This window comes from Coregonus clupeaformis, chromosome 18 (genome assembly GCF_020615455.1).
Source record: "Coregonus clupeaformis isolate EN_2021a chromosome 18, ASM2061545v1, whole genome shotgun sequence".
In the NCBI taxonomy this organism is placed as follows: Eukaryota; Metazoa; Chordata; class Actinopteri; order Salmoniformes; family Salmonidae; genus Coregonus; species Coregonus clupeaformis.
This window is the reverse complement of record NC_059209.1, coordinates 9,703,966-9,725,598: the sequence shown is the minus strand read 5'-3', so window position 1 is coordinate 9,725,598 and position 21,633 is coordinate 9,703,966. Positions and strand designations below refer to the sequence as shown.

General features: G+C 42.8%; 1 protein-coding gene across 5 annotated transcripts in view; it reads left to right on the top strand.

Moving 5' to 3' along the window:
- LOC121587504 (serine-rich coiled-coil domain-containing protein 1) overlaps positions 1 to 21,633 on the top strand; it is a 97,473-nt gene that overhangs the window by 65,698 nt on the left and 10,142 nt on the right. The window contains exon 12 of one of the 5 annotated variants that reach the window (XM_045226776.1): positions 620 to 703. The exons of 3 other annotated variants lie outside the window; for them this stretch is intronic. The gene's annotated coding sequence lies outside the window, so the exon portion shown is untranslated. Of the gene's footprint in view, positions 1 to 619; positions 704 to 21,633 lie in introns of those variants that run through there. One more of the 5 variants, XM_045226777.1, reaches the window with a different exon arrangement.

The window sequence follows — 21,633 nt, the reverse complement described above, 5'->3', positions numbered from 1 at the left end:
ATTAAAGTTTTCCTTCGTTAGTTAGGGTTAGGTTTCAAATCAAATTTTAACAAGAGAAATTGTGGAAATGGGCGTAGTTTAGCCATAATTAGGACTTTGTGTCTGTCCTTCATAAATCAGCAGAATGTTAATAACCTATTTCTTGACACTTTTTATATAGTGTCCTGTAATACTTAGTTTGAAGTGAGACACCTTCCGTCATTCATAACACATCCATAAAGACTCTACCTCGCATGACGCTGTACTTACTTTAAAGTCAGACCCCTTTGTTAATTCATAACTCATATATAAAGGCTTAATGATGCAAACACAAGTGCATTCCTACCCAGTGTGTTGAAAGTCAGTGAAATATGTAGAAGAACATTCAGCACCTTCCCTTTGCTCACTGTAGTGCACAGTCATTATGTGTGTGTGAGAGAGCAGGAGTGGCTCATTTAGTGCATGTAAAGCGTCTGTTCGCTCTCTCTCGCTCTCTTTCTCACGCTCTCTCTCACTCTCTCTTTCTCTCTCTTGCTCTCTCACTCTTTATTTACTTTATTTATTTATTTATTCATTAATTCATTCATTACGACTCCAGACCTGGACTTATAATGAAGGGACATCTGTTTCATTAATGCAGAAAGGGGCCCCGGAGTCCGGCGTGCAGGCTGGACAGACCTCTCACTAAAGGTTGCCAAGATTCACCTTCCATGGATCCAGTGGAGGTGGCTCTTCTGTCCATGTCCAGCCAGCAACACAATGCCCAGCCCGGAGAATCAGTAATGCCCAACGTCCCCTCTGATCCTATGAAACTCGGACAGACCGCTCTGAAGGGCACGTATAATGGAATTGAATTAATCATAGCCCAGGCGGGAGCTTTGGTCTGTTGTGTTATAGTAATGCATCACTTATGCACTATGAAAATGGAGGCCTTGCTCTGGCTGGCGTCATGGACTAAAAAGCAAGGGGAAAAGCATCCTCACAAACAAACAGTGAGTCTCTTTGCTGTATGTGTGTCTGTCTGTGTCAGTGTGCATGTGGCTCCGTTTGACAGTTTGCACTGTGCTTTTTGGTAAACAAGTAACTAATTGATGTGGCCATTGTAAACACGGCCAGAGAGGAAGGGGGTGGGAGAGCTGCTGTCTGTCGATGTGCTGTGTTAAGAGAAAACGGTGCGGGGTGGGAACGTGTGGATCAGTCACAGCTCTCTGGTGGATTGTAGTCAAGGTCAGGTGCTGCATGGAGGGATCACTATTCCACGAGGGTCAGGCTAAATGTGACCCAGCTAATTACGCTAATTAGCAGAACAAAATCCTCATCAGAATGGCAAATGATCAGGCATAAATGCACGATTTGAGACTGGGGCACGGATATAACTGAGGTTATCTGACCGTTATAGTTATGGTAACCGTTTGATTTTAAATGATGATACCGTACAGTGAATATCGTTTTATTTTGTTTTTGTGTAAAGAGAGCTTTGTTTTGCAGATTTCTGCAAATAATAGGTTTATAGTCAAAGTAAGGAGAAAAATGTAACCAACTTCATTTGATCATATAAAATGTCATGGTTGATTATATCATGCATAAAGTCGAGTCCCATCACTCCACTCCTCCTCAAGTCTAGTCAGGTTCACCTTTAATTGATTGCTGATCAGAGGCTTTTACTGTTAAGTCAGGCCCTTCAACCTTAACCACTGTAGGAGTGATGCAACGCTGCTAACATTCAAGAGAACCCTTGAATAAGGATTACGTATATAGCTACCCCAAGGTTCGGTTTTTTTGAAGTGCAAGAAACAGTGTGAACTTGAAAGGTTTAAAGACCACTTGAAGGGGAACAGGTTGTAGAGAACTGAGATTGAGGTTGAACAGAAAGACGTGACCATGTTTTAATTGAAACAGGTTGAAATAGTCACTGATAGGTGAGCAGTGGTTGTATTTGTGTTATATTATAATGATTGCCATCATGGTTATTATACTATAATGGTTATTATAGTAAATTGTCACATTCACGCCTAACCAGTCTCCAACCAATGTGATAGCCAAGAGCCTGTAATCGAACCCACAATTGCTGATGCTCCAGATACTCATCTAGTCTCAAGAAGGCCAGTTTTATTGCTTCTTTAATCAGCACAACAGTTTTCAGCTGTGCTAACATAATTGCAAAAGGGTTTTCTAATGCTCAATTAGCCTTTTAAAATGATAAACTTGGATTAGCAAACACAACGTGCCATTGGAACACAGGACTGATGGTTGCTGATAATGGGCCTCTGTATGCCTATGTAGATATTCCATTAAAAATCAGCCGTTTCCAGCTAAAATAGCCATTTACAACATTACCAATGTATACACTGTATTTCTGATCAATTTTATGTTATTTTAATGGACAAAAAAATTGCTTTTCTTTCGAAAACAAGGACATTTCTAAGTGACCCCAATGTTTTGAACGGTAGTGTACACACAAACTATCTAGGTCAAATAGGGGAGAGGCGTTGTGCCGTGAGGTGTCGCTTCATCAGTTTTTTTTTTAAACCAGGTTTGCTGTGTATTTGAGCAATATGAGATGGAAAGGAGTTCCATGCGATAATGGCTCTATATAATACTGTACGCTTTCTTGAATTTGTTCTGGATTTGGGGACTGTGAAAAGACCCCTGGTGGCATGTCTGGTGGGGTACGTGTGTGTGTCAGAGCTGTGTATAAGTTGACTACGCAAACAATTTGGAATTTTCAACACAAAGTTTCTTATACAAAGAAGTGATGCAGTCAGTCTCTCCTCAACTCTTAGCCAAGAAAGACTGGCATGCATAGTATTTATATCAGCCCTCTGATTTTTTATTTTATTTAACCTTTTATTTAACCAGGTAGGCCAGTTGAGAACAAGTTCTCATTTACAACTGTGACCTGGCCAAGATAAAGCAAAGCAGTGCGATAAAAACAACAACAACACAGAGTTACATATGGGATAAACAAAAACGTACAGTCAATAACACAATAGAAAAATAGACATCTGTATACAGTGTGTGCAAATGTAGTAAGTTATGGCGGTAAGGCAATAAATAGGCCATAGTGCAAAATAATTACAATTTAGTATTAACAATGGAGTGAAAGATGTGCAGAAGATGTTGTGCAAATAGAGATACTGGGGTGCAAATGAGCAAAATAAATAACAATATGGGGATGAGGTAGTTGGGTGGGCTAATTACAGATGGGCTGTGTACAGGTGCAGTGATCGGTAAGCTGCTCTGACAACTGATGCTTAAAGTTAGTGAGGGAGATAAGAGTCTCCTGCACGTCTTGAAGACCAAGACTTGCCGCTCTGTTCTGCAGCTTTACTAGGTCGTTCCTTGCAGCACTCGACCACACGACCGAACAGTAATCAAGATGAGACAAAACTAGAGCCTGCTGGACTTGCTTTTTGGAGTGTGGTGTAAAAAAAAGCATAGCATCTCTTTTATTACGGACAGACCTCTCCCCATCTTTACAGCTGTTCAGTATGTTACATTCTACTACCAATGTTTGTCTATGGAGATTGCTTTACTGTGTGCTCTATTTTATACACCTGTCAGCAACAGGTGTGGCTGAAATAGCCAAACCCACTGATTTTGTATTCAGGATAAAAAAGGTATTACTTTAGTGCCTTATTGTAAACAGGATGCATGTTTTGGATATTTTTATTCAGTACAGGCTTCCTTCTTTTCACTCTGTCATTTATGTTAGTATTGTGGAGTAACTACAATGTTGTTGATCCATCCTCAGTTCTCTCCTATCACAGCCATTAAACTCTGTAACTGTTTTAACGTCACCATTGGCCTCATGGTGAAATCCCTGAGCAGTTTCCTTTCTCTCCGGCAACTGAGTTAAGAAGGACGCCTGTATCTTTGTAGTGACTGGGTGTATTGATACACCATCCAAAGTGTAATAACTGCACCATCTATCAATAGGTGCCCTTCTTTGCGAATCATTGGAAGACCTCCCTGGTCTTTGTGGTTGAATCTGTGCTTTAAATTCACTGCTCGACTGAGGGACCTTACAGATAATTGTGGGGTACAGCGATGGGGTAGTCATTTAAAAATCATTTTAAAGACTATTATTGCACACAGAGTGATTCCATGCAACTTAAGGCCCCGTGTAGCTCAGTTGGTAGAGCATGGCGTTTGCAACGCCAGGGTTGTGGGTTCGATTCCCACGGGGGGGCAGTATGAAAAATGTATGCACTCACTAACTATAAGTCGCTCTGGATAAGAGCGTCTGCTAAATGACTAAAATGTAAATGTAAACTTATGTGACTTGTTATGCACATTTTTACTCCTGATCTTATTTAGGCTTGCCATAACAAAAGGGTTGAATACTTATTGACTTATTGAAAACGTATTAATTTGTAAACATTTCTGAAAACATAATTCCACTTTGACATTATGGGGTATTGTGTGTAAGTCAGTGACACAAAATCTCAATTTAATCCAACAAAATATGTAAAAAGTCAAAGGGTGTGAAGGCACTGTATGTGATCATATACAAATGTAAGCAAGGTTTGAAAATATTAGTTTTTTTTCAAATGTTATATCTGTGTGGACTTCTTGCGGTCAATTTGCAGTTTACAAATTATTTGAAATTATGTTTCGACCCCTGACCATCCGCTCAAGAAAAAAACGGCCCGCTGCTGAATCTAGTTGATCATTTCTGGTGTAAAGTATTCCCTATACGATGTAAAGCACTTAAAGACCTGGTGGAAATTATATATATGGCTATTTATATTCAGATAATTTCATGTCATTACTGAGGGGCGTTTTCTGAGCTTTTCCAATATGTAAGTACATCTAGTAGAAGGAACCATTTGAAAGCTAGCCTCATGCACTTAATAGAAAGTATGTGTGTACATTTCCCTCCATCACTCAGCCCTGCAGCATTTTCATACCAGCAGATCCAGTCTCTGTTAACGTAATTCCACTGTATGAGTTTTCTTATTGTTACTACAGGTGGTGGTGGTGGGGGTGTTCTAGTTGAATTTAAAGCTAAGTGACAGGCAGAGGGATGTATTATTAAGACTGCTTTAGGGCACGGTCTATTCCTAGAGCCTTTAGCTCAAACTTGTAATACTATGTCCTCTTAGTGAACAATGCAGACATACACGGCCAACCCTGTTGGATGGAAAATGTGCCATTTTAACACTGAACACTGAAAGAAAAGGCCTCCTTTTTTTCTTCTTCTTGTTTTTTCAGTACCAGAGCAGGACATGAAAGTAGAGGCATTAATTATTCAACAGACACCCTTACAAGTAATTGATTTGATGTTGAGTTGGTTCGGCTCACTCCTCCACAATCCAGTGAGAAAGGCGTGGAAAAGTCAAGGCTTTCAGTCATGACCTGGAGCATTAAACTCATCTGCTTATTTTGGGATCTTTCAGTCTCTGTTCCCCTGAAGCATTCAGCCCGAAGGGTGATGCTAAGGCTAAAACGTTTTTAGCCAAGCCCTCCTCTCAACATCACCAGAGTGATCGTTCCACAGTGGCCGTGAAACTCATATATTTTACAAGTGCCATTTATGGGCTATTTTGAAGGAGGCTATTGTGAAATGTTTTTTCTAGTATTAAATTAGCATTAAATTGAATTAGTGCAACTAACGTTATTATTGGTTTTAAAAGTTGTGTTACAGGGCCCTGATTAATCAAGTGCTACTCAGCTAAGCTACAATGGGTTTCTCATCCCTGATCAAAAATACTGAACCTGCATTGTCTTGCATGTTGCTCTGTTTTATCCATACAGTGTTTAGGGAGTCAATGTGTTATTGGCATCTGGACTGATGCATCATTGACTCCCATTCAGACTTTGTTATGTTCTACTCTTCAATATCCCTCTATGGCTCGCCCATGAGCCTAGTTTGGTTGAGGTGTAGGTAATGAACACAGTCTGTGCTTGCTACCGGTGTTCATATGGGTCCCAGGAAAGACCCTGCCGACCATCTGTAGCTTCACTGCATTGGCCAGTGGCAAAATCTTTCGCCTCCTTTCCTGGTTGTCTAGTTTAATGGCTGCTTAATTCAAACTTTTTAATTTGTCCTAAAGCTTTTCGTGTTTTATCTTGAATCATCATGTAAACAAAACCAAAGTTCTAGCCAGGACCCAGCTGTAAGCTAAAAGGAGACTAGATCAGAATGATAGTTCCCTGGTTAGCATGCCACCTAGCATTCTTTTACCCCCGGCTCTGGTCTAAAATGTAGTCAACACCGTGTTCTTCATACTGTATAAACACATGACAAAAGCAGAGGTAAGAAAGCCAATAAAGGCCCATTTCTTTACAGGAAATTACTTTACTGTTCTGGAGTAAAGTTTCCCCTAGGAACAGCTTTCCCTCCCCAGTCCTAACCTTAATCATTAGTGTGGAAAATACAAAACTGAACCAAGATCAGCATATAGGGGCAACTTCACCCTGCAACCTATAAAGTCAGTGCTCTGAATACCTCCGGCATGAGATTGGCCTGTTTCTATATGACTCTGAATATTTATTTGTGTTCATTTGTATTGCCTTGACCAGATAAATAGAAGGATGTAACGATTCACCGATACGCATATGTCCCCGGTTCAAATGTTTAAGATGTGTGCATTGGTCCACAGGACCCCAAACCAATCCAAATGTAGCATGCATCAGTCAGAAAATCGATTCAAACTTTACGAATCGCCGGTGCAAAATGTTTTTGTTGATCATATTACTTTCTTTCTAACTTCTGAAAATAACTCATATTTTGTGACAACTGATGCGTCCTCTCCTTCAGTGTCGATCTAAGCATGTAACTGTGACAGTCATTGATCAACAAGCAATTCTTCATGCCGAACAACCCAGGCAATATTAGTAGTCTAGTCAAACTGTGCGCTACTTCGCTCGCTGACCGACCAACGAGAGGTAGGCTTTATTAGTTGAATGACTGTAATTTGCTAGGTTATTGTTATCAAATGCGCTGTTGAAAATTGTGTTTTACCTGAATAAAGTAGACTAAGCAATCGCCTGAGACACGACTCATCTGGCTATACAGTGCATTTGGAAAGTATTCAGACCCCTTGACTTTTTCCACGTTTTGTTACGTTACTCATTAAGTATACAAGCAGTGGACACTATTTCTGTGCTTTTCTAATCAAATCAAATCACATTGTCACATACACGTGTTTAGCAGATGTTATTGCAGGTGTAGCGAAATGCTTGTGCTTCTAGCTCCGACAGTGCAGTAATATCTAACAAGTAATATCTAACAATTTCACAACATATACCCAATACACAAAAATCTAAGTAAGGAATGGAATTAAGAATATATACATACAGTGGGGAGAACAAGTATTTGATACACTGCCAATTTTGCAGGTTTTCCTACTTACAAAGCATGTAGAGGTCTGTAATTTTTATCATAGTTACACTTCAACTGTGAGAGAAGGAATCTAAAACAAAAATCCAGAAAATCACATTGTATGATTTTTAAGTAATTCATTTGCATTTTATTGCATGACATAAGTATTTGATCACCTACCAACCAGTAAGAATTCCGACTCTCACAGACCTGTTAGTTTTTCTTTAAGAAGCCCTCCTGTTCTCCACTCATTACCTGTATTAACTGCACCTGTTTGAACTCGTTACCTGTATAAAAGACACCTGTCCACACACTCAATCAAACAGACTCCAATTTCTCCACAATGGCCAAGACCAGAGAGCTGTGTTAGGACGTCAGGGATAAAATTGTAGACCTGCACAAGGCTGGGATGGGCTACAGGACAATAGGCAAGCAGCTTGGTGAGAAGGCAACAACTGTTGGCGCAATTATTAGAAAATGGAAGAAGTTCAAGATGACGGTCAATCATCCTCGGTCTGGGGCTCCATGCAAGATCTCACCTCGTGGGGCATCAATGATAATGAGGATGGTGAGGGATCAGCCCAGAACTACACGGCAGGACCTGGTCAATGACCTGAAGAGAGCTGGGACCACAGTCTCAAAGAAAACCATTAGTAACACACTACGCCGTCATGGATTAAAATCCTGCAGCGCACGCAAGGTCCCCCTGCTCAAGCCAGCGCATGTCCAGGCCCGTCTGAAGTTTGCCAATGACCATCTGGATGATCCAGAGGAGGAATGGGAGAAGGTCATGTGGTCTGATGAGACAAAAATAGAGCTTTTTGGTCTAAACTCCACTCGCCGTGTTTGGAGGAAGAAGAAGGATGAGTACAACCCCAAGAACACCATCCCAACCGTGAAGGATGGAGGTGGAAAAATCATTATTTGGGGATGCTTTTCTGCAAAGGGGACAGGACGACTGCACCGTATTGAGGGGAGGATGGATGGGGCCATGTATCGCGAGATCTTGGCCAACAACCTCCTCCCCTCAGTAAGAGCATTGAAGATGGGTCGTGGCTGGGTCTTCCAGCATTACAACGACCCGAAACACACAGCCAGGGCAACTAAGGAGTGGCTCCGTAAGAAGCATCTCAAGGTCCTGGAGTGGCCTAGCCAGTCTCCAGACCTGAACCCAATAGAAAATCTTTGGAGGGAGCTGAAAGTCCGTATTGCCCAGCGACAGCCCTGAAACCTGAAGGATCTGGAGAAGGTCTGTATGGAGGGGTGGGCCAAAATCCCTGCTGCAGTGTGTGCAAACCTGGTCAAGACCTACAGGAAACGTATGGTCTCTGTAATTGCAAACAAAGGTTTCTGTACCAAATATTAAGTTCTGCTTTTCTGATGTATCAAATACTTATGTAATGCAATAAAATGCAAATTAATTACTTAAAAATCATACAATGTGATTTTCTGGATTTTAGATTCCGTCTCTCACAGTTGAAGTGTACCTATGATAAAAATTACAGACCTCTACATGCTTTGTAAGTAGAAAAACCTGCAAAATCGGCAGTGTATCAAATACTTGTTCTCCCCACTGTATGTTGTGGGATCTTGTTTCTGTTTGTTTGGCTTGTTTGTTGTTTAGCCTTTAGAACTTCACGTTCAGTTGCTTTGTTATTTTGTTAAGTGTTTATTATTATAATTAAACATGTACGCATACCACACTGCACCTTGGTCCAATCCTTTACTCAATGAACGTGACAGAAGATCCCACCACCAACGGACCAAGCAGCGTGAACAGGAAGAGCAGACAACATGGACATGGGAGGATATTTTGGACGGTAAGGGATCCTGGACTTGGGAAGAGATCCAGGCAGGGATGGATTGCCTTCCTTGGGAGCAGACGGAGAAAGCAAGGGAGAAAAAACGGCGAATCAAAAGGTCCCGATCACTTAGGCAGCCCCAATAAATAAATAAAATTGGGGGGGGGGGGGCACACGGGGTGGTCGACGAAGCAGCAGGAGGCCGTGAAAAGGCTGACTGTGGAGGAGGAGGCCGCTATAGTAGAGGCCCTCCAAGACCTGCAGCTCAGCAGTCTGAGAGGAGACCACCACATTGTGGGAGCTGTTAGCTCAGAGGGAGCAGGAGTTCTCCCTTCAGAGGGAGGCGTTACAGGAGGCTCACAGGGAGAAGGAGTCAGTGGATGCACTAAGAGAGGAGTTGGTCAGGCAACAGGAGAAGCTGAGAGAGGAGTTAAACCTTCAGCAGCAGAGAGCTCAGTACTTAGAGCAGAGGCTGGCGAAGCCAGGTTGCAGAGCAGAGCCAACTCCCCGCACTCGCTTTGAGGAGCTTGTGACTGTGCAGGCACCAGGCTATGCGCCGGAGTTGCGCACTGTGCCACCAGGGTGCCTTCACAGACCCGTGGTGCATGTCCCCAGTTCGGTAAGGCCCGTGCCTGCTCCTTGCACCAAACTAGTGGTGCGTGTCCCCAGCCCGGTACGGCCCGTTCCTTCTCCTCGCACCAAACCAGTGGTGCGTGTATCCAGTCCAGTACGGCCCGTGCCTGCTCCTCACACCAAACTAGTGGTGCGTGTCCCCAGCCCGGTACGGTCCACTCCAGTGCCAGAGCAGTCCGCTCCACCGCTGCCTAGTCTAGATCCGGTCAGCTGCTCCACTCCAGTGCCAGAGCAGTCTGCTCCACCGGGGTCCAGTTCAGCTCCGGTCAGCGGCTCCACTCCAGTGCCAGAGCAGTCCGCTCCACCGGTGCCTAGTTCAGCTCCGGTCAGCGGCTCCACTCCAGAACTAGACGTCAACCCCTTTCCAGGGTCGGGGCCTCCCACACCAGGGTCCAGACAGGGCTCGGAGTCCTTACCTTTTGGGGGGGGGTACTGTCACGCCCTGACATAGAATTATCTAGTTGGTTTGGTCAGGGTGTGAATATCTATGTTGACATTCTATGTTATCTATTTCTATGTTGGCCGGGTGTGGTACCCAATCAGAGGCAGCTGTCGATCGTTGTCTCTGATTTTGCCTACCTATGTTGTGGGATCTTGTTTCTGTTTGTTTGGCTTGTTTGTTGTTTTGCCTTTAGAACTTCACGTTCAGTTGCTTTGTTATTTTGTCAAGTGTTTATTATTATAATTAAACATGTACGCATACCACGCTGCACCTTAGACCAATCCTTTACTCAACGAACGTGACAAACATAACTAACGAAATTTGGGTTAACGAAAATGTATGCTTAACCCAGTATAAACTAATGTATAGAATTTATTATACAAAAGACAAAATTCACAAATTGTAAAGCACAACGGCAGAGTCATGTCTTAAGTGTAAAACTAACAATGACTCAATAATCCATGCCTTCTGGGAATGCTGTAAAGTCCAAAAGGGGAGTTAGAAAGTTGGCTGTCAGAAGTATTGTTAACACAATGTAAAGGTTTAATGCTTTATTATCTAAATTTTGAAAGTGCGTGGGCGACATAGAGAAACAAAATCGTGCAGTTTGAGGCCATGTGACAGAGAGTGATTCAGGCACTGTAGATGGGGGTGTGAGCAGGTGGGTCTGGGCAGGTGTGATGTCATTAATGTTTTTGTGTGTTTGTATGTGTATGTTTTTGTATTGTAAAAAAATATAAAAAAATGCAGACCGCAATTGCACCGTCACTGCACGTCGATGTGGGAGAAAAAGAAAACTTCCAAATGGTTAACCATTCTAGTTTGAGACGAGGGTGAAATCCAAAGTTGTACTATATATTCGTTGGCTATGTCATAGCAAATTTGTAAAGATAAATATTGATACAATACTAGCTCAAACACTTTGAATCTGCAACAATTACATTAATTAGTGGGTGATGGGCATTTCAGATCAAAAGGTTGGTGGATAAAAAGCAAACATTGCCTCCCCTAACTGATAGTAGGGTGGTAGATGCCCAGTTTCCCTTATGGCTCAGCTCAGGTGCCTACATACACCATAGACATATGTACATCATTTACACAAACTTTATGTTCTAAAATGTATTTATTCAAAATTCTATTTTCCCTAATGCCTACCCAGTGGTGTGAAGTACTTAAGTAAAAATACTTTAAAGTACTACTTAAGTAGTTTTTTTTTTTGTATCTGTACCTTACTATTTTTTTGGGTCATTGTCATGCTGGAATACCCATCCACGACCCATTTTCAATGCCCTGGCTGAGGGAAGGAGGTTCTCACCCAAGATTTGACGGTACATGGCCCCGTCCCTTTGATGCGGTGAAGTTGTCCTGTCCCCTTAGCAGAAAAACACCCCCAAAGCATGTTTCCACCTCCATGTTTGACGGTGGGGATGGTGTTCTTGGGGTCATAGGCAGCATTCCTCCTCCTCCAAACACGGCGAGTTGAGTTGATGCCAAAGAGCTCGATTTTGGTCTCATCTGACCACAACACTTTCACCCAGTTCTCCTCTGAATCATTTAGATGTTCATTGGCAAACTTCAGACGGGCATGTATATGTTCTTTCTTGAGCAGGGGGACCTTGCGGGCGCTGCAGGATTTCAGTCCTTCACGGTGTAGTGTGTTACCAATTGTTTTCTTGGTGACTATGGTCCCAGCTGCCTTGAGGTCATTGACAAGATCCTCCCGAGTAGTTCTGGGCTGAATCCTCACCGTTCTCATGATCATTGCAACTCCACGAGGTGAGATCTTGCATGGAGCCCCAGGCCGAGGGAGATTGACAGTTATTTTGTGTTTTTTCCATTTGCGAATAATCGCACCAACTGTTGTCACCTTCTCACCAAGCTGCTTGGCGATGGTCTTGTAGCCCATTCCAGCCTTGTGTAGGTCTACAATCTTGTCCCTGACATCCTTGGAGAGCTCTTTGGTCTTGGCCATGGTGGAGAGTTTGGAATCTGATTGATTGATTGCTTCTGTGGACAGGTGTCTTTTATACAGGTAACAAACTGAGATTAGGAGCACTCCCTTTAAGAGTATGCTCCTAATCTCAGCTCGTTACCTGTATAAAAGATACCTGGGAGCCAGAAATCTTTCTGATTGAGAGGGGGTCAAATACTTATTTCCCTCATTAAAATGCAATTAAATTTATAACATTTTTGACATGCGTTTTTCTGGATTTTTTTGTTGTTATTCTGTCTCTCACTGTTCAAATAAACCTACCATTAAAATTATAGACTGATCATTTCTTTGTCAGTGGGCAAACGTACAAAATCAGCATGGGATCAAATACTTTTTTCCCTCACTGTATGGCGGATTCACTAAACACAAATGCTTCGTTTGTAAATTATGTCTAAGTGTTGGAGTGTGTCCCTGGCTATCCGTAAATTAAATAAACAAGAAAATGGTGCCGTCTGGTTTGCTAAATATAAGGAATTGGAAATGATTTATACTTTTACTTTTGATACTTAAGTACATTTGATCAATTACATTTACTTTTGATACTTTTACTCAACTTTTAGACTTTTACTCAAGTAGTATTTTACTGGGTGACTTTCACTTTTACTTGAGTCATTTTCTATTAACGTATCTTTACTTTTACTCAAGTATGACAATTGGGTACTTTTTCCACCACTGCCCTTACCTTAACCTTAACATGTAATCCAAACCCTAAACCTAACTCCTAAACCTAACCACTTACCCTAACCCTAATTATAACCCTAACCCTAAACCTAACCCCTAATGTCCCCACGAAATGTCCCCACGAGGGATCATTTTTCTTGTTTTACTATCCTTGTGGGGATTTTAGGTCTCCGCAAGGATAGAAGATCCAGCCTATGCACAGAGAGAGAGTGGTCAGCTCCGACAGATCCAGCTCAGAGACGCCCATCTCAGGAGCTCCATCAGCAGCAGAAATGAATTTAGAATAGAAAACGAATGTGTTTATGCAACAGATGTTAGTGCATCGATCGTTCCTCTAATCAAACCGAATCGCACTGAATCGTTTCAAACTAAAATGTATCGTTTCTGTATCGTATCGTAGCCCATGTATCTAGATACGTATCATATCGTCTTGAAAGGGAAAGATGCACAATCCTAATAAATAGTTATGGCTTAGTAGGCTGGGTCTAGTGACTCTTCTGCAAGGCTCCCTCTTGTGTGCAGAAGACAAACTCACTAGTTGTTGTTGGTAAGTTCTTTTTGGCTACAGTAGATTTCCATTTCTCTTTCAGATGAGCATATTCTACAGATGGAATTAGGTATATTAATGAGTATCATTGTTCAATAATAGAGCATTTAAGATTAAAAAGGTGAGATTCACTGCGGTTATATTCGCATTGCCAAAAGAGGAAGGTATTATGTACGTGCTTTTGCCACATCATATTCCGCTTTTTATTACTACAAAGTACAAATAAACACTCTGAAAAATTCCCTTTAATAGTTTTACATCATTAAAGAAAGATAAAGAAATTAAATACATTTTCAGCTATGGTTTTGCGCTAACCTTTCAATTGAACTCGTCTATTTAATCAATGAAAGATACGCAAAAGTTGTTCAGCAGTTTTTACAATGATACATCGCCGACCCAGAATGCAATGAGTTGGAAGGTTTTTAACATCTTAATTGAAAACTAACGCAATCAGCATGTTCTTCAAAAGGGAGAATTAGGATAGTCATTTATGAGAATGGAATGGATTCTGAAATTAATTAGCTCTTCTAATTCTCTGGACGGAAGACGGTACAGTGTGAGTGGAACAAGGGGGGACAGCACCAGTGGAGGAACCCACGTGAGCACGGGGAAGAGAGAGAGACTGGGAGAAACAGTTGCCATGGTCTCTCAGATAGGAACTTGGAGGCCTTCTTAGTGCAAGTGTTCTTGTTAAATTCTACAATGCACAACCTCATTGCCTCTAGAGTGTACGAGCTGTAGAAAATGATTTTAAATGAGATTGCGGCCAGTGCGAGTGGCCTTGGTTAAAAGTGTCAGTTTTAGGGAAAAATAAGTGGCTAAGTGGTTTACAAATATATTTCTTACAGGCTTTGCCTGTCCAAGGCCTAAGGAATGCAACAGCCATAAAGGTCCTTCACGCTGTAGGCAGCAAGGTATTTTTTATGTGCAGAGAATGCAGGAATTCTTTGTCTTTGACGACTCTTTACCACAGAAACAGTGTGTTTTTGCGTACGTTTGTGTGCATACATGTGTACGGGTTGACGTGCGTCTTTAGTGGCCTGCTATTTTGGTCTGTTCTAGCCAGCCAGCCCCCCTGCCTATCTTACTGTATGTGGGCCAGTCAACCATGGTGGTTTGAGGAGATGGAGAGACTGACAAGAGCAGTAAATGTAGAAAGGCGCCGTGGTGGCAGAGCTTTTAAAGCACATCATAAAGTGATTGGGTGAGAAGCTAGACTGACTCCCCAGACAGCCTCTCTTAAGGAAGTGGATCGGGTTGGAGAGAGAGGAATAAAAGTTGCAGGGAATCTATCATGTGCTGTCCAAATGTTAGTCTGCGCCGCCTGCCCGCTGCCTCCCGTTGGACTGAGGAGAGGGGCAAGTTTATTTTTTGCAACTCCCTGAACTTGTCGGAACATATACAGCTTTGACTGTCTGTCTGTACCAAGAGAACACTGTCTCTGAGGAATATTTGATGAATCTGTTACTGTATGCCTATGCTCTGATTTAGATGACTTGGCTCACAGAGCGCATTAATTCAAGGTTCCTCTATACTGTGCTAACAGACTCTTTGTTAGTTTGTCTTATGCTAATATAATGAATTCCTTCCATGTGTAACAGGTAATCCTCATACGTGATAATTACCTCCAAGACATCATTAGCGGTAATAACATCAGCATACAGTGCATTCGGAAAGTATTCAGACCTCTTGACTTCATCCACATTTTGTGAATGCACTGTATATACAACAACTAACACGGCTATAATTCAGGAACGTAACGTTACATTTGCTAGACCGTGATCTCAACAATTAAGAGAGCAATTCAAATTGCCTCATGTTTGAAGCAAACCCCGGATCAGCAAACGCCAGGGGAATATCACATAAGGAGTGTTGAGAGAAACAAGGACAGAAGAAGAAGGCTGAAGAGTAAAGCGTTTAGAGACATGAGAAATCAAACATAAGCCTCATTTAGTTCTACTCTCTATCTGTGTGCGTGCGTGCGCAGGAATACCTCCTAGGATGGGGGCAGTGAGAATAGAATAGATTAAATACCTGGGGTAGACTAGATGTACTACACATGAAGAATTACACCTCAGAAGATTACATGACAAGACAAATTGCCCCGTTATTGCTTCAGATTCAAAATGTTGGAAGATTGTCTTGCTTTCTCTTTTGTCGGACTTGGAATTGGGGTCACCCGTAATTCAGAAAGCTCTGGATCCTTAATCAGGCTGGTAGCTGGTCAAGACCTTCTCCTTCAGGGACCATGTTTAACCCACACTGTAAGGTTGCGTCCCAAATGTCACCCTATTCCCTTTATAGTGCACTACTTTTGACCAGGGCCCATAGGGCACTATATAAGGAATAGGGTGCTATTTGGGAGGCAGCCTAACATTAACGTTTATCATCTCACTTCTGACACCAGTCGCCACTCATTAAGACGTCATGAATTATCTATAAATGCATATTTTCTGTAATGGAACACGAGGGAGAAGTATGACTCTTATTGTAAGCCATCTAAATGACTTCACATTCATATGTACAGTGGGGGAAAACAGTATTTAGTCAGCCACCAATTGTGCAAGTTCTCCCACTTAAAAAGATGAGAGAGGCCTGTAATTTTCATCATAGGTACACGTCAACTATGAGAGACAAATTGAGAAAAAAAAATCCAGAAAATCCCATTATAGGATTTTTAATGAATTTATTTGCAAATTATGGTGGAAAATAAGTATTTGGTCACCTACAAACAAGCAAGATTTCTGGCTCTCACAGACCTGTAACTTCTTCTTTAAGAGGCTCCTCTGTCCTCCACTCATTACCTGTATTAATGGCACCTGTTTGAACTTGTTATCAGTATAAAAGACACCTGTCCACAACCTCAAACAGTCACACTCCAAACTCCACAATGGCCAAGACCAAAGAGCTGTCAAAGGACACCAGAAACAAAATTTTAGACTTGCACCAGGCTGGGAAGACTGAATCTGCAATAGGTAAGCAGCTTGGTTTGAAGAAATCAACTGTGGGAGCAATTATTAGGAAATGGAAGACATACAAGACCACTGATAATCTCCCTCAATCTGGGGCTCCACGCAAGATCTCACCCCGTGGGGTCAAAATGATCACAAGAACGGTGAGCAAAAATCCCAGAACCACACGGGGGGACATAGTGAATGACCTGCAGAGAGCTGGGACCAAAGTAACAAAGCCTACCATCAGTAACACACTACGCCGCCAGGGACTCATATCGTGCAGTGCGAGACGTGTCCCCCTGCTTAAGCCAGTACATGTCCAGGCCCGTCTAAAGTGCATTTGGATGATCCAGAAGAGGATTGGGAGAATGTCATCTGGTCAGATGAAACCAAAATATAACTTTTTGGTAAAAACTCAACTCGTCATGTTTGGAGGACAAAGAATGCTGAGTTGCATCCAAAGAACACCATACCTACTGTGAAGCATGGGGGTGGAAACATCATGCTTTTGGGCTGTTTTTCTGAAAAGGGACCAGGACGACTGATCCGTGTAAAGGAAAGAATGAATGGGGCCATGTATCGTGAGATTTTGAGTGAAAACCTCCTTCCATCAGCAAGGGCATTGAAGATGAAACGTGGCTGGGTCTTTCAGCATGACAATGATCCCAAACACACCGCCCGGGCAACGAAGGAGTGGCTTCGTAAGAAGCATTTCAAGGTCCTGGAGTGGCCTAGCCAGTCTCCAGATCTCAACCCCATAGAAAATCTTTGGAGGGAGTTGAAAGTCTGTGTTGCCCAGCGACAGCCCCAAATCATCACTGCTCTAGAGGAGATCTGCATGGAGGAATGGGCCAAAATACAAGCAACAGTGTGTGAAAACCTTGTGAAGACTTACAGAAAACGTTTGACCTGTGTCATTGCCAACAAAGGGTATATAACAAAGTATTGAGAAACTTTTGTTATTGACCAAATACTTATTTTCCACCATCATTTGCCAATAAATTCATTAAAAATCCTACAAAGTGATTTTCTGGATATTTTTTTCTCATTTTGTCTGTCATAGTTGACGTGTACCTATGATGAAAATTACAGGCCTCTCTCATCTTTTTAAGTGGGAGAACTTGCACAATTGGTGGCTGACTAAATACTTTTTTTCCCCACTGTATGTGTATAGTATAGAGCTCATGAGAATCAAATGAATTATTTTCATTTACTCTTTAAGCCGCATTTAAAAGGAGTGTTTCAAGCCAAGAGAGTCATGGGGAGACGTATTAGTCTACATGCTGTAGGAGGGGAGCTTAAGTGAAATAGGATCTTTAAGTGAGAATGTGTGTAAATATGTACAAGATTAGGCTAACGCTCATGTTAGCATAAAAAATACACAAAGCATTACCTTGACTGAAAAGTAATTTAGAACTAACCTCCAAGACACCATTAGCGGTAATAACATCATTAAACAGATATGCAACAACTAACAGGGCTATAATTCAGGAACGTGATGTTACATTAGTTAGACCACGATCTCAACCAGAGAGAAATTCAAATTGTAATGGTGGACTCTCTTTGCAGGGTCATGTAGCCTACATCGTTCCAACCTTCAACCAGACCACAATGCCTCAGTAGGGTTGTTACGTAATACTAGCAGTCCATCTTTTTTCCCCTATGCAAAGTCTCAAATCCCAAGATGGCTAATGTACGCCTATGCTATTATTTGCTTTTTCCATCCGTAGCCTGAGGCCAGGACACATTCCTCTCATCATTGGTCAGAGGATGATGCAATGTTAATTGATGTATGGTCCCGCCGTGTGGCACCTGGACCAGAGAGAGGGTGCCCACTGGCAGGGGCTGGCGTTCAGCCCAGCAACAAGGGACATGCATCCCTCACACGTGCACGTGTAATGCGTACAATCAATCCCTCACTCACACACACACGCGCACATATGTAATGCGTACACACACTCACACACACCCCCTGTGTGCCCCTGCCACTGGACAGATTCAGGACACCTCAGGTTCATTAGTCAAAGCAAAGTAGGTTAGGTGCTGCGTGAGAACAACTCTCTCTGCCTGGATCCTCTCCTCTGCCAGAGCACAAGAGCAGAATGCCCGGGCCTGTGCTCTCTAGCTACACTCCTCTCCCTCGGCCTGCTGTTTACGCTACTCCAGTTAGACTGGGAAGAGCTACAGCAGATTGGCGTTTGCCATGTCACCACATGCACGTCTGGTTTAATATTTCAGTTTGTGAATGCAGAGACGGAGCCTCTGAGTTTCGTCTAAAACGATTTACTGCAACATTTATGAAAGCAGAGAAACATGCATATTGATGAAGGTATTCTTTGGAATCTGCACATTCCGGATATCCTTGAGGCACATAGTACGAATATTCTGTCGACAAATATGGCAGATGAATATTCAGTGCTAACATGAAATCTAATAAGCATAAATTGGCTGTGTTCTTTCTTCATGTGGTTTTCTGAGCGAGGGCGGGCCACCCACCCACACACTCTCGTTTTGGTTGTTTGGAGAGAACGCTGTATGTGTGTGCCAGGCTCAAAAGCAAAGTGACCTGAACTTCTGTCTCAGAACAGCGCTTGTTGTGTGAGATCTTGCTTCGTGTCCTTAAAGAGGCTGGTCAACCACGGGAATGACCCATTTAGAATTGTTTTACTTTAATGTTCGCAGAAACTAGTCTTTTATTCGTCAAATAATATGACGTAAGCCTGGTCCCAGATCTGTTATTACCTTCATACCACTCCTTGCCACTTTTCGTCATGCCAAACATAATGACACAAAAAGGCTGGTACCCAGGCCCATCAGTTGGCCTTCAGTGTGGTAGTATCTGTCAAACCTGAGGGTATTGTCCACCCCTTATGTCAGGCAGCACTCCATGTCCAAACATCAACGGTGTAGTCTGTCAGTGCTATGGTGACAATGTATCTGTTTCTGCCATGTTGTCCTCTCAGTATCAGTCACCAGAATGCCCTTGGAAAATGGCTAACAGAGATGGCCATCAAAGCTGTGTGTGTGTGTATGCGGACCCTGAGAGACTGAGATGGGACTTTGGAACCGCCAGCCTCCCCCTCAGCCCCTGTGCAGGCTGTCAGAGGATACAACGGGAGTAATTAACGAGGGCCTCAGTCTCCTCCCTCTTCCCGCTCCCCTCCAGCCGTCAATGGGACTGACACTAGACTGGCAATGCTGGCCCTAGCTGTCAAGGCCCCCAAGGTGAGGGAGACATGAGACAGGCAGGCATCTGTCCGTCGGGGCAGCAGCCCTCACTCCAACCACCGTGGCCAGAAGTGACATGACAGCTCCACTCCAGAGGCCCATGAGGGACTTTGCCACTTTCCTCTCTTCCGGTCTTTCGCTCGCTCTCCTTGAGCACATGGTGGACTCTCATCAAAAATACATAATTACCAAAACATGGTGCAAAGTCTTCCTGTGGTAGCAGTTGAAGAATTAAACTTTATTATGAGAGAGCCCAAGTTACCTTGCATACTTTATTATGAGTGATGATCCAGTACTATTGTTAGTACTACTGCTGTACTGTATTAGGGCTACTCTGTGGCGGTCGTCAATGCAGCAATAGGGATAAAAAGTATGTGTGCGTAGCAGTTTTACCCTATCCATCTACAAAGACCGAGAGATAGCTGGTTAGGTTCTGGTCTGTCTGATGAATCTTGCAAGATAAAAATGTGACATCCAGAGAGAATGTACGAAATTATGTTGGAAAATGTAGGCTAATGAAGTCTAACTTGGGCTGTTCAGAATAAAAATACTTCATTAAAACTTTTGCAAACTCATTTTTCTTAACCCTCATTTGGAAAGCTTCTGGCTTCTGGTTTAAGGGCTATATCTGAATTAGGTTCTGGAGCTGGTCGTTTTTGACCATTGCACTTTTTGACCATGTACACAGGTACAAGATCTGCGTTTAGCCTGTCTGTACACAAAGGTTCCGCAGGTGTTGTGAGCTTAGCAGTGTTTTACCAAACATACTCACAACACCTGCACTTCTGGTGTTAACTGTTCCATTTTGTGGCGCTTGATGCTTGGATCCGTTGTGGACATGAACAACCCTTCCTGCCAATATCAATGTGTAGGGTGAAGTTGCCCCTAGACACTGATCTTGGGTCAGTTTGACATATTCCTCACTAATGGTTAAGGTTAGGATTGGGAAAGGGAAAGGGGAAGCTGATCCTAGATCTGTACCAATGAGGAACTTCACCCAAGAGCCCAATGCCAGTCTGGTTGGTGTGATCATTGACTGAGGAGTTTGTCATTGAGCAGTTTCACACCAGCCAGAAAAACAAACAGCCAGTGGGTTGAGTAGTAGGTCAATGCACTGATCTGGATCCAGCCCTAAGCAAAGCACTGCCATGACACAATAGGAGAATGACAGTTTGAATGACAGTTTGCGCAACAAGTCTAAAGAGACTACTGTTCTCATAGCTCTTGTCCAGGGCGTTGGCGTGTTTATTTACTAACCTCTACATATAGTAACATGCTAAGGCCCTGGACCAGAACTACTGTTCTCACAAACCACCATCCTTTTACAACTTTTGTATCATCGGTGTCCATTCTGTTTATTTCTCAAAATGGTATAGCAAACTTGCCAACCTTTTGTCTGTCTTCTATCTAAAACATATAGGCTATGTCTCACTGTTACAGGTCTAGTGTGCGTGTGTGTGTGTGTGTGTGTGTGTGTGTGTGTGTGTGTGTGTGTGTGTGTGTGTGTGTGTGTGTGTGCGTAGTACAATATATTCTGTTGGAACTCTTGTCAACACACTGTAGTGTGCATTGTACTTCCAGTCAGTCTTTTTTGACACATGAGTGGGTAGCTAGCTAGCTGCACTCCCTCTCTCCTCTCACTGGCTGTTTTTGAACAGGAGTAGAGTGCAGTCAAGCATCGCAGCCGCTTTCTGGATGTGACACGCTGGCAGCTGCAACATTATTATCAGACTCCAAAGACATCTGCCATACTATTTGATGGAAACTCCAATTATGAGCGGCTTTTCTTCTTCTCGCCTCCTTTTTTCCCTCGTATATATTTTTCCTGATTGTTTATCCAGGTCCTATGCTGTCGGGAGAACAAGATGGGCCCAGTAAAGCATCTTATCGGCTGCAGAGCTGACAGCTGCGTGATGGGTGCTGCAGTAGGTGTCGGGTAGCTTTGATGTACATGGAGCTCTGCCTCCCATCAGCTCTGCACTCCATCAGTCCTTATCATTGTGCTACCGGCCCCATGCACTCCTACTACTCCAACTTCCAGACC